Consider the following 19,439-nt stretch of genomic DNA (forward strand, 5'->3'; position numbering starts at 1 on the left):
GATACCTACCTACCTATACATACTTGCAGATAGATAGATAGGTACATAGCTAACAATACATACATACAGATACATACCTACAGATAGATACCTACCTACCGATACATACCCACAGAGAGATAAATAAATGCCTACCTACACATTCATGCATACAGACAGATAGATACCTACCTAGCGATACATACCTGCAGATAGACAGATGATTAACTGCCAATACATAGCTACAAATATATAGATACATACCTACCAATACATACCTATAAATAGACAGGTACCTACCTACCGATAAATAACTACAAATAGACAGATGCATACCTACCGATACATAACAATTGAAAGATAGATAGATACAAACCTACCGATGCATACCTACAGATAGGGAGATAGATAGATAACTACCTATCGATACATACCTATGGATACATACTTGCAGATAGATCGAAAGGTACATACCTAAAGAGACATACCTACAGATAGATAGATACATACCTACCAACACATCCCCAGATAGATTGTAATATACAAACCTACAAATACCTACTAACGGATAGATAGATACCTACCTACCGATGCCTACAAATAGATAGATATACACATACCTGCAGACAGATAGATAGACACCTACCTACCGATACCTACCTACAAACAGATAGAGAGATGCATACCTACCTACCGATACATGCCTATAGAGAGTTAGATAGATACATAACTACAGATAGACAGATACCTACCTACCGATACATACCAATACATACCTATAAATAGACAGGTACCTACCTACCGATACATACCTATTGAAAGATAGATAGATACAAACCTACCGATGCATACCTACAGATAGGTAGATAGATAGATACCTACCTATCGATACATACCTACAAATAAAAATATATACATACCTATGGATACATACTTGCAGATAGATAGAAAGGTACATACCTAAAGAGACATACCTATAGACAGATACCTACCTACCGATACATACCAATACATACCTATAAATAGACAGGTACCTACCTACCGATACATAACTACAAATAGACAGATGATTAACTACCAATACATAGCTACAAATATATAGATACATACCTACCAATACATACCTATAAATAGATAGGTACCTACCTACCGATACATAACTACAAATAGACAGATGCCTACCTACCGATACATACAAATTGAAAGATAGATAGATACAAACCTACCGATGTATACCTACAGATAGGGAGATAGATAGATACCTACCTATCGATACATACCTACAAATAAAAATATATACATACCTATGGATACATACTTGCAGATAGATAGAAAGGTACATACCTAAAGAGACATACCTACAGATAGATACATATCTACCAACACATACCTAGATAGATTGTTAGATACAAACCTACACATACCTACTAACCGATAGATAGATACCTACCTACCGATGCCTACAAATAGATAGATATACACATACCTGCAGACAGATAGATAGACACCTACCTACAAACAGATAGACAGATGCATACCTACCTACCGATACATGCCTATAGAGAGTTAGATAGATACATAACTATCGATGCATAAATATAGATAGACAGATACCTACCTACCGATACATACTTGCAGATAGATAGATAGATAGGTACATAGCTACCAATACGTACATAGATACATACCTACAGATAGATACCTACCTACCGATACATAACCACAGAGAGATAAATAAATACCTACCTACATATTCATGCATACAGATAGATAGATACCTAGCGATACATACCTGCAGATAGACAGATGCTTAACTACCGATACATAGCTACAAATATATAGATACATACCTACAAATAGACAGCTACGTACCTACCGATACATACCTACAAATAGACAGATACCTACCTACTGAAACATACCTATTGAAGGATAGATAGATACACACCTACCGATGCATACCTACAGATAGGTAGATAGATAGATACCTACCTATCGATACATACCTATAAATAAAAATATATACATACCTATGGATACATACTTGCAGATAGATAGAAAGGTACATACCTAAAGAGACATACCTACAGATAGATACATATCTACCAACACATACCTAGATAGATTTAGATGCAAACATACATATACCTGCAGACAGATAGATAGACACCTACCTACCGATAACTACCTACAAACAGATAGAGAGATGCATACCTACCTACCGATACATGCCTATAGAGTTAGATAGATACATAACTACCGATGCATAACTACAGATAGACAGATACCTACCTACCGATACATACTTGCAGATAGATAGATAGGTACATAGCTAACAATACATACATACAGATACATACCTTCAGATAGATACCTACCTACCGATACATACCCACAGAGAGATAAATAAATGCCTACCTACACATTCATGCATACAGACAGATAGATACCTACCTAGCGATACATACCTGCAGATAGACAGATGCTTAACTACCGATACATAGCTACAAATATATAGATACATACCTACAAATAGACAGCTACCTACCTACCGATGCATACCTACAGATAGGTAGATAGATCGATACCTACCTATCGATACATACCTACAAATAAAAATGTATACATACCTATGGATACATACTTGCAGATAGATAGAAAGGTACATACCTAAAGAGACATACCTACAAATAGATAGATACATACCTACCAACACATACCTAGATAGATTGTTAGATACAAACCTACACATACCTACAAACAGATAGATATACACATACCTGCAGACAGATAGATAGACACCTACCTACCGATACCTACCTACAAACAGATAGAGATGCATACCTACCTACCGATACATTCCTATAGAGAGTTAGATAGATACATACCTACCGATGCATAACTACAGATAGACAGATACCTACCTACCGATACATACTTGCAGATAGATAGATAGGTACATAGCTACCAATACATACATACAGATACATACCTACAGATAGATACCTACCTACCGATACATACCCACAGAGAGATAAATAAATGCCTACCTACACATTCATGTATACAGACAGATAGATACCTACCTAGCGATACATACCTGCAGATAGACAGATGATTAACTACCAATACATAGCTACAAATATATAGATACATACCGACCAATACATACCTATAAATAGACAGGTACCTACCTACCGATAAATAACTACAAATAGACAGATGCCTACCTACCGATACATACCAATTGAAAGATAGATAGATACAAACCTACCGATGCATACCTACAGATAGGGAGATAGATAGATAACTACCTATCGATACATACCTATGGATACATACTTGCAGATAGATCGAAAGGTACATACCTAAAGAGACATACCTACAGATAGATAGATACATACCTACCAACACATCCCCAGATAGATTGTAATATACAAACGTACAAATACCTACTAACGGATAGATAGATACCTACCTACCGATGCCTACAAATAGATAGATATACACATACCTGCAGACAGATAGATAGACACCTACCTACCGATACCTACCTACAAACAGATAGAGAGATGCATACCTACCTACCGATACATGCCTATAGAGAGTTAGATAGATACATAACTACAGATAGACAGATACCTACCTACCGATACATACCAATACATACCTATAAATAGACAGGTACCTACCTACCGATACATAACTACAAATAGACAGATGATTAACTACCAATACATAGCTACAAATATATAGATACATACCTACCAATACATACCTATAAATAGATAGGTACCTACCTACCGATACATAACTACAAATAGACAGATGCCTACCTACCGATACATACAAATTGAAAGATAGATAGATACAAACCTACCGATGTATACCTACAGATAGGGAGATAGATAGATACCTACCTATCGATACATACCTACAAATAAAAATATATACATACCTATGGATACATACTTGCAGATAGATAGAAAGGTACATACCTAAAGAGACATACCTACAGATAGATACATACCTACCAATACATACCTAGATAGATTGTTAGATACGAACCTACACATGCCTAATAACCGATAGATACCTACCTACCGATGCCTACAAATAGATAGATATACACATACGTCAGACAGATAGATAGACACCTACCTACCGATACCTACCTAAAAACAGATAGAGAGATGCATACCTACCTACCGATACATGCCTATAGAGAGTTAGATAGATACATACCTACCGATGCATAAATACAAATAGACAGATACCTACCTACCGATACATACTTGCAGATAGATAGATAGGTACCTAGCTACCAATACATACATACAGATACATAAGTACAGATAGATACCTACCTACCGATACATACCCACAGAGAGATAAATAAATGCCTACCTACACATTCATGCATACAGATAGATAGATACCTACCTAGCGATACATACCTGCAGATAGACAGATGCTTAACTACCGATACATAGCTACAAATATATAGATGCATATCTACCGATACATAACTAACGATACATACTTGCAGATAGATAGGTACATAGCTACCAACACATACATATAGATAGATACCTACAGATAGATACCTACCTATCGATACATACCCACAGAGAGATCAATAAATACCTACCTACACATTCATGCATACAGATAGATAGATACCTACCTAGCGATACATACCTGCAGATAGACAGATGCTTAACTACCGATACATAGCTACAAATATATAGATACATACCTACAAATAGACAGCTACCTACCTACCGATACATACCTACAAATAGACAGATAGATACCTACCTATCGATACATACCTACAAATAAAAATATATACATACCTATGGATACATACTTGCAGATAGATAGAAAGGTACATACCTAAAGAGACATACCTACAGATAGATACATACCTACCAACACATACCTAGATAGATTGTTAGATACAAACCTACACATACCTACTAACCGATAGATAGATACCTACCTACCGATGCCTACAAATAGATAGATATACACATACCTGCAGACAGATAGATAGACATCTACCTACCGATACCTACCTACAAACAGATAGAGATGCATACCTACCTACCGATATATGCCTATAGAGAGTTAGATAGATACATAACTACCGATGCATAACTACAGATAGACAGATACCTACCTACCGATACATACTTGCAGATAGATAGATAGGTACATAGCTACCAATACATACATACAGATACATACCTACAGATAGATACCTACCTACCGATACATACCCACAGAGAGATAAATAAATACCTATCTACACATTCATGCATACAGATAGATAGATAACTACCTAGCGATACATAACTGCAGATAGACAGATGCTTAACTACCGATACATAGCTACAAATATATAGATACATACCTACCAATACATACCTACAAATAGACAGGTACCTACCTACCGATACATACCTACAAATAGACAGATACCTACCTACCGATACATACCTATTGAAAGATAGATAGATAGATAGATAGATAGATAGATAGATAGATAGATAGATAGATAGATAGATAGATAGATAGATAGATAGATACAAACCTACTGAGGCATACCTACAGATAGGGAGATAGATAGATACCTACCTATCGATACATACCTACAAATATAAATGTATACATACCTATGGATACATACTTGCAGATAGATAGAAAGGTACATACCTAAAGAGACATACCTACAGATAGATACATACCTACCAACACATACCTAGATAGATTTAGATACAAACCTACACATACCTACAAACAGATAGATATACACATACCTGCAGACAGATAGATAGACACCTACCTACCGATACCTACCTACAAACAGATAGAGATGCATACCTACCTACCGATACATGCCTATAGAGAGTTAGATAGATACATACCTACCGATGCATAACTACAGATAGACAGATACCTACCTACCTATACATACTTGCAGATAGATAGATAGGTACATAGCTAACAATACATACATACAGATACATACCTTCAGATAGATACCTACCTACCGATACATACCCACAGAGAGATAAATAAATGCCTACCTACACATTCATGCATACAGACAGATAGATACCTACCTAGCGATACCTACCTACAAACAGATAGAGATGCATACCTACCTACCGATACATTCCTATAGAGAGTTAGATAGATACATACCTACCGATGCATAACTACAGATAGACAGATACCTACCTACCTATACATACTTGCAGATAGATAGATAGGTACATAGCTAACAATACATACATACAGATACATACCTACAGATAGATACCTACCTACCGATACATACCCACAGAGAGATAAATAAATGCCTACCTACACATTCATGCATACAGACAGATAGATACCTACCTAGCGATACATACCTGCAGATAGACAGATGATTAACTGCCAATACATAGCTACAAATATATAGATACATACCTACCAATACATACCTATAAATAGACAGGTACCTACCTACCGATAAATAACTACAAATAGACAGATGCATACCTACCGATACATAACAATTGAAAGATAGATAGATACAAACCTACCGATGCATACCTACAGATAGGGAGATAGATAGATAACTACCTATCGATACATACCTATGGATACATACTTGCAGATAGATCGAAAGGTACATACCTAAAGAGACATACCTACAGATAGATAGATACATACCTACCAACACATCCCCAGATAGATTGTAATATACAAACCTACAAATACCTACTAACGGATAGATAGATACCTACCTACCGATGCCTACAAATAGATAGATATACACATACCTGCAGACAGATAGATAGACACCTACCTACCGATACCTACCTACAAACAGATAGAGAGATGCATACCTACCTACCGATACATGCCTATAGAGAGTTAGATAGATACATAACTACAGATAGACAGATACCTACCTACCGATACATACCAATACATACCTATAAATAGACAGGTACCTACCTACCGATACATACCTATTGAAAGATAGATAGATACAAACCTACCGATGCATACCTACAGATAGGTAGATAGATAGATACCTACCTATCGATACATACCTACAAATAAAAATATATACATACCTATGGATACATACTTGCAGATAGATAGAAAGGTACATACCTAAAGAGACATACCTATAGACAGATACCTACCTACCGATACATACCAATACATACCTATAAATAGACAGGTACCTACCTACCGATACATAACTACAAATAGACAGATGATTAACTACCAATACATAGCTACAAATATATAGATACATACCTACCAATACATACCTATAAATAGATAGGTACCTACCTACCGATACATAACTACAAATAGACAGATGCCTACCTACCGATACATACAAATTGAAAGATAGATAGATACAAACCTACCGATGTATACCTACAGATAGGGAGATAGATAGATACCTACCTATCGATACATACCTACAAATAAAAATATATACATACCTATGGATACATACTTGCAGATAGATAGAAAGGTACATACCTAAAGAGACATACCTACAGATAGATACATACCTACCAATACATACCTAGATAGATTGTTAGATACGAACCTACACATGCCTAATAACCGATAGATACCTACCTACCGATGCCTACAAATAGATAGATATACACATACGTCAGACAGATAGATAGACACCTACCTACCGATACCTACCTAAAAACAGATAGAGAGATGCATACCTACCTACCGATACATGCCTATAGAGAGTTAGATAGATACATACCTACCGATGCATAAATACAAATAGACAGATACCTACCTACCGATACATACTTGCAGATAGATAGATAGGTACCTAGCTACCAATACATACATACAGATACATAAGTACAGATAGATACCTACCTACCGATACATACCCACAGAGAGATAAATAAATGCCTACCTACACATTCATGCATACAGATAGATAGATACCTACCTAGCGATACATACCTGCAGATAGACAGATGCTTAACTACCGATACATAGCTACAAATATATAGATGCATATCTACCGATACATAACTAACGATACATACTTGCAGATAGATAGGTACATAGCTACCAACACATACATATAGATAGATACCTACAGATAGATACCTACCTATCGATACATACCCACAGAGAGATCAATAAATACCTACCTACACATTCATGCATACAGATAGATAGATACCTACCTAGCGATACATACCTGCAGATAGACAGATGCTTAACTACCGATACATAGCTACAAATATATAGATACATACCTACAAATAGACAGCTACCTACCTACCGATACATACCTACAAATAGACAGATAGATACCTACCTATCGATACATACCTACAAATAAAAATATATACATACCTATGGATACATACTTGCAGATAGATAGAAAGGTACATACCTAAAGAGACATACCTACAGATAGATACATACCTACCAACACATACCTAGATAGATTGTTAGATACAAACCTACACATACCTACTAACCGATAGATAGATACCTACCTACCGATGCCTACAAATAGATAGATATACACATACCTGCAGACAGATAGATAGACATCTACCTACCGATACCTACCTACAAATAAAAATATATACATACCTATGGATACATACTTGCAGATAGATAGAAAGGTACATACCTAAAGAGACATACCTACAGATAGATACATACCTACCAATACATACCTAGATAGATTGTTAGATACGAACCTACACATGCCTAATAACCGATAGATACCTACCTACCGATGCCTACAAATAGATAGATATACACATACGTCAGACAGATAGATAGACACCTACCTACCGATACCTACCTAAAAACAGATAGAGAGATGCATACCTACCTACCGATACATGCCTATAGAGAGTTAGATAGATACATACCTACCGATGCATAAATACAAATAGACAGATACCTACCTACCGATACATACTTGCAGATAGATAGATAGGTACCTAGCTACCAATACATACATACAGATACATAAGTACAGATAGATACCTACCTACCGATACATACCCACAGAGAGATAAATAAATGCCTACCTACACATTCATGCATACAGATAGATAGATACCTACCTAGCGATACATACCTGCAGATAGACAGATGCTTAACTACCGATACATAGCTACAAATATATAGATGCATATCTACCGATACATAACTAACGATACATACTTGCAGATAGATAGGTACATAGCTACCAACACATACATATAGATAGATACCTACAGATAGATACCTACCTATCGATACATACCCACAGAGAGATCAATAAATACCTACCTACACATTCATGCATACAGATAGATAGATACCTACCTAGCGATACATACCTGCAGATAGACAGATGCTTAACTACCGATACATAGCTACAAATATATAGATACATACCTACAAATAGACAGCTACCTACCTACCGATACATACCTACAAATAGACAGATAGATACCTACCTATCGATACATACCTACAAATAAAAATATATACATACCTATGGATACATACTTGCAGATAGATAGAAAGGTACATACCTAAAGAGACATACCTACAGATAGATACATACCTACCAACACATACCTAGATAGATTGTTAGATACAAACCTACACATACCTACTAACCGATAGATAGATACCTACCTACCGATGCCTACAAATAGATAGATATACACATACCTGCAGACAGATAGATAGACATCTACCTACCGATACCTACCTACAAACAGATAGAGATGCATACCTACCTACCGATATATGCCTATAGAGAGTTAGATAGATACATAACTACCGATGCATAACTACAGATAGACAGATACCTACCTACCGATACATACTTGCAGATAGATAGATAGGTACATAGCTACCAATACATACATACAGATACATACTTACAGATAGATACCTACCTACCGATACATACCCACAGAGAGATAAATAAATACCTATCTACACATTCATGCATACAGATAGATAGATAACTACCTAGCGATACATAACTGCAGATAGACAGATGCTTAACTACCGATACATAGCTACAAATATATAGATACATACCTACCAATACATACCTACAAATAGACAGGTACCTACCTACCGATACATACCTACAAATAGACAGATACCTACCTACCGATACATACCTATTGAAAGATAGATAGATAGATAGATAGATAGATAGATAGATAGATAGATAGATAGATAGATAGATAGATAGATAGATACAAACCTACTGAGGCATACCTACAGATAGGGAGATAGATAGATACCTACCTATCGATACATACCTACAAATATAAATGTATACATACCTTTGGATACATACTTGCAGATAGATAGAAAGGTACATACCTAAAGAGACATACCTACAGATAGATGCATACCTACCAACACATACCTAGATAGATTTAGATACAAACCTACACATACCTACAAACAGATAGATATACACATACCTGCAGACAGATAGATAGACACCTACCTACCGATACCTACCTACAAACAGATAGAGATGCATACCTACCTACCGATACATTCCTATAGAGAGTTAGATAGATACATACCTACCGATGCATAACTACAGATAGACAGATACCTACCTACCTATACATACTTGCAGATAGATAGATAGGTACATAGCTAACAATACATACATACAGATACATACCTACAGATAGATACCTACCTACCGATACATACCCACAGAGAGATAAATAAATGCCTACCTACACATTCATGCATACAGACAGATAGATACCTACCTAGCGATACATACCTGCAGATAGACAGATGATTAACTGCCAATACATAGCTACAAATATATAGATACATACCTACCAATACATACCTATAAATAGACAGGTACCTACCTACCGATAAATAACTACAAATAGACAGATGCATACCTACCGATACATAACAATTGAAAGATAGATAGATACAAACCTACCGATGCATACCTACAGATAGGGAGATAGATAGATAACTACCTATCGATACATACCTATGGATACATACTTGCAGATAGATCGAAAGGTACATACCTAAAGAGACATACCTACAGATAGATAGATACATACCTACCAACACATCCCCAGATAGATTGTAATATACAAACCTACAAATACCTACTAACGGATAGATAGATACCTACCTACCGATGCCTACAAATAGATAGATATACACATACCTGCAGACAGATAGATAGACACCTACCTACCGATACCTACCTACAAACAGATAGAGAGATGCATACCTACCTACCGATACATGCCTATAGAGAGTTAGATAGATACATAACTACAGATAGACAGATACCTACCTACCGATACATACCAATACATACCTATAAATAGACAGGTACCTACCTACCGATACATACCTATTGAAAGATAGATAGATACAAACCTACCGATGCATACCTACAGATAGGTAGATAGATAGATACCTACCTATCGATACATACCTACAAATAAAAATATATACATACCTATGGATACATACTTGCAGATAGATAGAAAGGTACATACCTAAAGAGACATACCTATAGACAGATACCTACCTACCGATACATACCAATACATACCTATAAATAGACAGGTACCTACCTACCGATACATAACTACAAATAGACAGATGATTAACTACCAATACATAGCTACAAATATATAGATACATACCTACCAATACATACCTATAAATAGATAGGTACCTACCTACCGATACATAACTACAAATAGACAGATGCCTACCTACCGATACATACAAATTGAAAGATAGATAGATACAAACCTACCGATGTATACCTACAGATAGGGAGATAGATAGATACCTACCTATCGATACATACCTACAAATAAAAATATATACATACCTATGGATACATACTTGCAGATAGATAGAAAGGTACATACCTAAAGAGACATACCTACAGATAGATACATATCTACCAACACATACCTAGATAGATTGTTAGATACAAACCTACACATACCTACTAACCGATAGATAGATACCTACCTACCGATGCCTACAAATAGATAGATATACACATACCTGCAGACAGATAGATAGACACCTACCTACAAACAGATAGACAGATGCATACCTACCTACCGATACATGCCTATAGAGAGTTAGATAGATACATAACTATCGATGCATAAATATAGATAGACAGATACCTACCTACCGATACATACTTGCAGATAGATAGATAGATAGGTACATAGCTACCAATACGTACATAGATACATACCTACAGATAGATACCTACCTACCGATACATAACCACAGAGAGATAAATAAATACCTACCTACATATTCATGCATACAGATAGATAGATACCTAGCGATACATACCTGCAGATAGACAGATGCTTAACTACCGATACATAGCTACAAAAATATAGATACATACCTACAAATAGACAGCTACCTACCTACCGATACATACCTACAAATAGACAGATACCTACCTACTGAAACATACCTATTGAAGGATAGATAGATACACACCTACCGATGCATACCTACAGATAGGTAGATAGATAGATACCTACCTATCGATACATACCTATAAATAAAAATATATACATACCTATGGATACATACTTGCAGATAGATAGAAAGGTACATACCTAAAGAGACATACCTACAGATAGATACATATCTACCAACACATACCTAGATAGATTTAGATGCAAACATACATATACCTGCAGACAGATAGATAGACACCTACCTACCGATAACTACCTACAAACAGATAGAGAGATGCATACCTACCTACCGATACATGCCTATAGAGTTAGATAGATACATAACTACCGATGCATAACTACAGATAGACAGATACCTACCTACCGATACATACTTGCAGATAGATAGATAGGTACATAGCTAACAATACATACATACAGATACATACCTTCAGATAGATACCTACCTACCGATACATACCCACAGAGAGATAAATAAATGCCTACCTACACATTCATGCATACAGACAGATAGATACCTACCTAGCGATACATACCTGCAGATAGACAGATGCTTAACTACCGATACATAGCTACAAATATATAGATACATACCTACAAATAGACAGCTACCTACCTACCGATGCATACCTACAGATAGGTAGATAGATCGATACCTACCTATCGATACATACCTACAAATAAAAATGTATACATACCTATGGATACATACTTGCAGATAGATAGAAAGGTACATACCTAAAGAGACATACCTACAAATAGATAGATACATACCTACCAACACATACCTAGATAGATTGTTAGATACAAACCTACACATACCTACAAACAGATAGATATACACATACCTGCAGACAGATAGATAGACACCTACCTACCGATACCTACCTACAAACAGATAGAGATGCATACCTACCTACCGATACATTCCTATAGAGAGTTAGATAGATACATACCTACCGATGCATAACTACAGATAGACAGATACCTACCTACCGATACATACTTGCAGATAGATAGATAGGTACATAGCTACCAATACATACATACAGATACATACCTACAGATAGATACCTACCTACCGATACATACCCACAGAGAGATAAATAAATGCCTACCTACACATTCATGTATACAGACAGATAGATACCTACCTAGCGATACATACCTGCAGATAGACAGATGATTAACTACCAATACATAGCTACAAATATATAGATACATACCGACCAATACATACCTATAAATAGACAGGTACCTACCTACCGATAAATAACTACAAATAGACAGATGCCTACCTACCGATACATACCAATTGAAAGATAGATAGATACAAACCTACCGATGCATACCTACAGATAGGGAGATAGATAGATACCTACCTATCGATACATACCTACAAATAAAAATATATACATACCTATGGATACATACTTGCAGATAGATCGAAAGGTACATACCTAAAGAGACATACCTACAGATAGATAGATACATACCTACCAACACATCCCCAGATAGATTGTAATATACAAACGTACAAATACCTACTAACGGATAGATAGATACCTACCTACCGATGCCTACAAATAGATAGATATACACATACCTGCAGACAGATAGATAGACACCTACCTACCGATACCTACCTACAAACAGATAGAGAGATGCATACCTACCTACCGATACATGCCTATAGAGAGTTAGATAGATACATAACTACAGATAGACAGATACCTACCTACCGATACATACCAATACATACCTATAAATAGACAGGTACCTACCTACCGATACATAACTACAAATAGACAGATGATTAACTACCAATACATAGCTACAAATATATAGATACATACCTACCAATACATACCTATAAATAGATAGGTACCTACCTACCGATACATAACTACAAATAGACAGATGCCTACCTACCGATACATACAAATTGAAAGATAGATAGATACAAACCTACCGATGTATACCTACAGATAGGGAGATAGATAGATACCTACCTATCGATACATACCTACAAATAAAAATATATACATACCTATGGATACATACTTGCAGATAGATAGAAAGGTACATACCTAAAGAGACATACCTACAGATAGATACATACCTACCAATACATACCTAGATAGATTGTTAGATACGAACCTACACATGCCTAATAACCGATAGATACCTACCTACCGATGCCTACAAATAGATAGATATACACATACGTCAGACAGATAGATAGACACCTACCTACCGATACCTACCTAAAAACAGATAGAGAGATGCATACCTACCTACCGATACATGCCTATAGAGAGTTAGATAGATACATACCTACCGATGCATAAATACAAATAGACAGATACCTACCTACCGATACATACTTGCAGATAGATAGATAGGTACCTAGCTACCAATACATACATACAGATACATAAGTACAGATAGATACCTACCTACCGATACATACCCACAGAGAGATAAATAAATGCCTACCTACACATTCATGCATACAGATGGATAGATACCTACCTAGCGATACATACCTGCAGATAGACAGATGCTTAACTACCGATACATAGCTACAAATATATAGATGCATATCTACCGATACATAACTAACGATACATACTTGCAGATAGATAGGTACATAGCTACCAACACATACATATAGATAGATACCTACAGATAGATACCTACCTATCGATACATACCCACAGAGAGATAAATAAATACCTACCTACACATTCATGCATACAGATAGATAGATACCTACATAGTGATACATACCTGCAGATAGACAGATGCTTAACTATCGATACATAGCTACAAATATATAGATACATACCTACCAATACATACCTACAAATAGACAGGTACCTACCTACCGATACATACCTACAAATAGACAGATACCTACCTACCGATACATACCTATTGAAAGATAGATAGATAGATACAAACCTACCGATGCATACCTACAGATAGGTAGATAGATAGATACATACCTACAAATAAAAATGTATACATACCTATGGATACATACTTGCAGATAGATAGAAAGGTACATACCTAAAGAGACATACCTACAGATAGATAGATACATACCTACCAACACATACCTAGATAGATTGTTAGATACAAACCTACACATACCTACTAACCGATAGATAGATACCTACCTACCGATGCCTACAAATAAATAGAAATACAGATACCTGCAGACAGATAGATAGACAACTACCTACCGATACCTACCTACAGACAGATAGAGAGATGCATACCTACCTACCGATACATGCCTATAGAGAGTTAGACAGATATTTACCTACCGATACATACTTGCAGATAGATAGGTACATAGCTACCAATACATACATACAGATACATACCTACAGATAGATACCTACCTACCGATACATACCCACAGAGATAAATAAATACCTACCTACACATTCATGCATACAGATAGATAGATACCTACCTAGCGATACATACCTGCAGATAGACAGATGCTTAACTGCCGATACATAGCTACAAATATATAGATACATACCTACCAATACATACCTACAAATAGACAGGTACCTACCTACCGATACATACCTACAAATAAACAGATACCTACCTACCGATACATACCTATTGATAGATAGATACAAACCTACCGATGCATACCTACAGATAGGTAGATAGATAGATACCTACCTATCGATACATACCTACAAATAAAAATGTATACATACCTATGGATACATACTTGCAGAGAGATAGAAAGGTACATACCTAAAGAGACATACCTACAGATAGATAGATACATACCTACCAACACATACCTAGATAGATTGTTAGATACAAACCTACACATACCTACTAACCGATAGATAGATACCTACCTACCGATGCCTACAAATAGATATACACATACCTGCAGACAGATAGATAGACACCTACCTACCGATACCTACCTACAAACAGATAGAGAGATGCATACCTACCTACCGATACATGCCTATAGAGAGTTAGATAGATACATACCTACCGATGCATAACTAAAGATAGACAGATACCTACCTACCGATACATACTTGCAGATAGATAGATAGGTACATAGCTAACAATACATACATACAGATAAATACCTTCAGATAGATACCTACCTACCGATACATACCCACAGAGAGATAAATAAATGCCTACCTACACATTCATGCATACAGACAGATAGATACCTACCTAGCGATACATACCTGCAGATAGACAGATGATTAACTACCAATACATAGATACAAATATATAGATACATACCTACCAATACATACCTATAAATAGACAGGTACCTACCTACCGATACATAACTACAAATAGACAGCTGCCTACCTACCGATACATACCAAATGAAAGATAGACAGATACAAACCTACCGATGCATACCTACAGATAGGGAGATAGATAGATACCTACCTATCGATACATACTTACAAATAAAAATATATACATACCTATGGATACATACTTGCAGATAGATCGAAAGGTACATACCTAAAGAGACATACCTACAGATAGATAGATACATACCTACCAACACATACCTAGATAGATTGTTAGATACAAACCCACACATACCTACTAACCGATAGATAGATACCTACCTACCGATGCCTACAAATAGATAGATATGCACATACCTGCAGACAGATACATAGACACCTACCTACCGATACCTACCTACAGACAGATAGATAGATGCATACCTACCTACCGATACATGCCTATAGAGAGACAGATAGATACATAGCTACTGATACATACCTATAGAGAGATATATATACATGACTTAATACAGATAGATAAATACCTACCTACCGATACATACCTATATAGACAGATACATACATACCGATACATACCTACAAATAGATAAACAGATACATACCTACCAATAAATACCTACAAATAGACAGATACCTACCTACCGATACATACCTACACATAGATAGATAGTTAACTACGGATACATACCTACCGATATATTATTAGATACATACCTACTCATAGCTACTTACCGATAGATAGATACCTACCTACCGATGCCTACAAATAGATAGATATACACATAGCTGCAGACAGATAGATAGACACCTACCTACCGATACCTACCTACAGACAGATAGATAGATGCATACCTACCTACCGATACATGCCTATAGAGAGTTAGATAGATACATACCTAACGATGCATAACTATAGATAGACAGATAGGCAGATACCTAGCTACCGATACATACTTGCAGATAAATAAATGGGTACATAGCTACCAATACATACATACAGATACATACCTAGAGATAGATACCTACCTACCGAGACATACCCACAGAGACATAAATAAATACCTACCTACACATTCATACATACAGATAGATAGATACCTACCTAGCGATACATACCTGCAGATAGACAGATGCATAACTACCGATACATACCTACAAATAGACAGATACCTACCTATCGATACATACCTACAGATAGATAGATACATACCTACCAACACATACCTACAGATAGATTGTTAGATACAAGCCTACACATAGCTACTAACCGATAGATAGATACCTACCTACCAATGCCTACAAATAGATAGATAGATGCATACCTACCTACCTATAAATGCCTATAGAGAGTTAAATAGATACATACCTACCGATGCATAACTACAGGTACATAGCTACAAATATATAGATACATACCTGCCAATACATACCTACAAATAGACAGATACCTACCTACCGATACATGCCTATAGAGAGTTAAATAGATACATACCTAACGATGCATAACTACAGATACATACCTACAAATAGACAGATACCTACCTACCGATACATACCTATTGAGAGATAGATAGATACAAACCTACCGATGCATACCTACAGATAGGTAGATAGATAGATACCTATTTATGGATACATACCTACAAATAAAAATATATACATACCTATGGATACATAATTGCAGATAGTTAGAAAGGTACATACCTAAAGAGACATACCTACAGATAGATAGATACATACCTACCAACACATACCTACAGATAGATTGTTAGATACAAACCTACACATAGCTACTAACCGATAGATAGATACCTACCTATCGATGCCTACAAATAGATAGATATACACATACCTGCAGACAGATAGATAGACACCTACCTACCGATACCTACCTACAAACAGATAGAGATGCATACCTACCTACCGATACATGCCTATAGAGAGTTAGATAGATACATACCTACCGATGCATAACTACAGATAGACAGATACCTACCTACCTATACATACTTGCAGATAGATAGATAGGTACATAGCTAACAATACATACATACAGATACATACCTTCAGATAGATACCTACCTACCGATACATACCCACAGAGAGATAAATACATACCTACCTACACATTCATATATACAGATAGATACCTACCTAGCGATACATACCTGCAGATAGACAGATGCTTAACTACCGATACATAGCTACAAATATATAGATACATACCTACCAATAAAAATATATACATACCTATGGATACATACCTAAAGATACATACCTACAGATAGATAGATACATACCTACTGACACCTACTTACAGATAGATAGATACCTACTTATCAATACCTACAGATAGATAGAAACCTACCTACCAATACATACCTATAGAGATAGATACATACCTAGAGATACTTACCTACAGATAGATACCTATCTATCGATACGTACAGATAGATAGATACCTACCTACAGATAGATAGATACCTACTCTCAGAAAGATAGATACATACCTACCTACCGATAGTTAGATACCTACCTACCGATAGAT

This window comes from Electrophorus electricus, chromosome 9 (genome assembly GCF_041902795.1).
Source record: "Electrophorus electricus isolate QZ-2024a chromosome 9, ASM4190279v1, whole genome shotgun sequence".
Taxonomy (NCBI): domain Eukaryota; kingdom Metazoa; phylum Chordata; class Actinopteri; order Gymnotiformes; family Gymnotidae; genus Electrophorus; species Electrophorus electricus.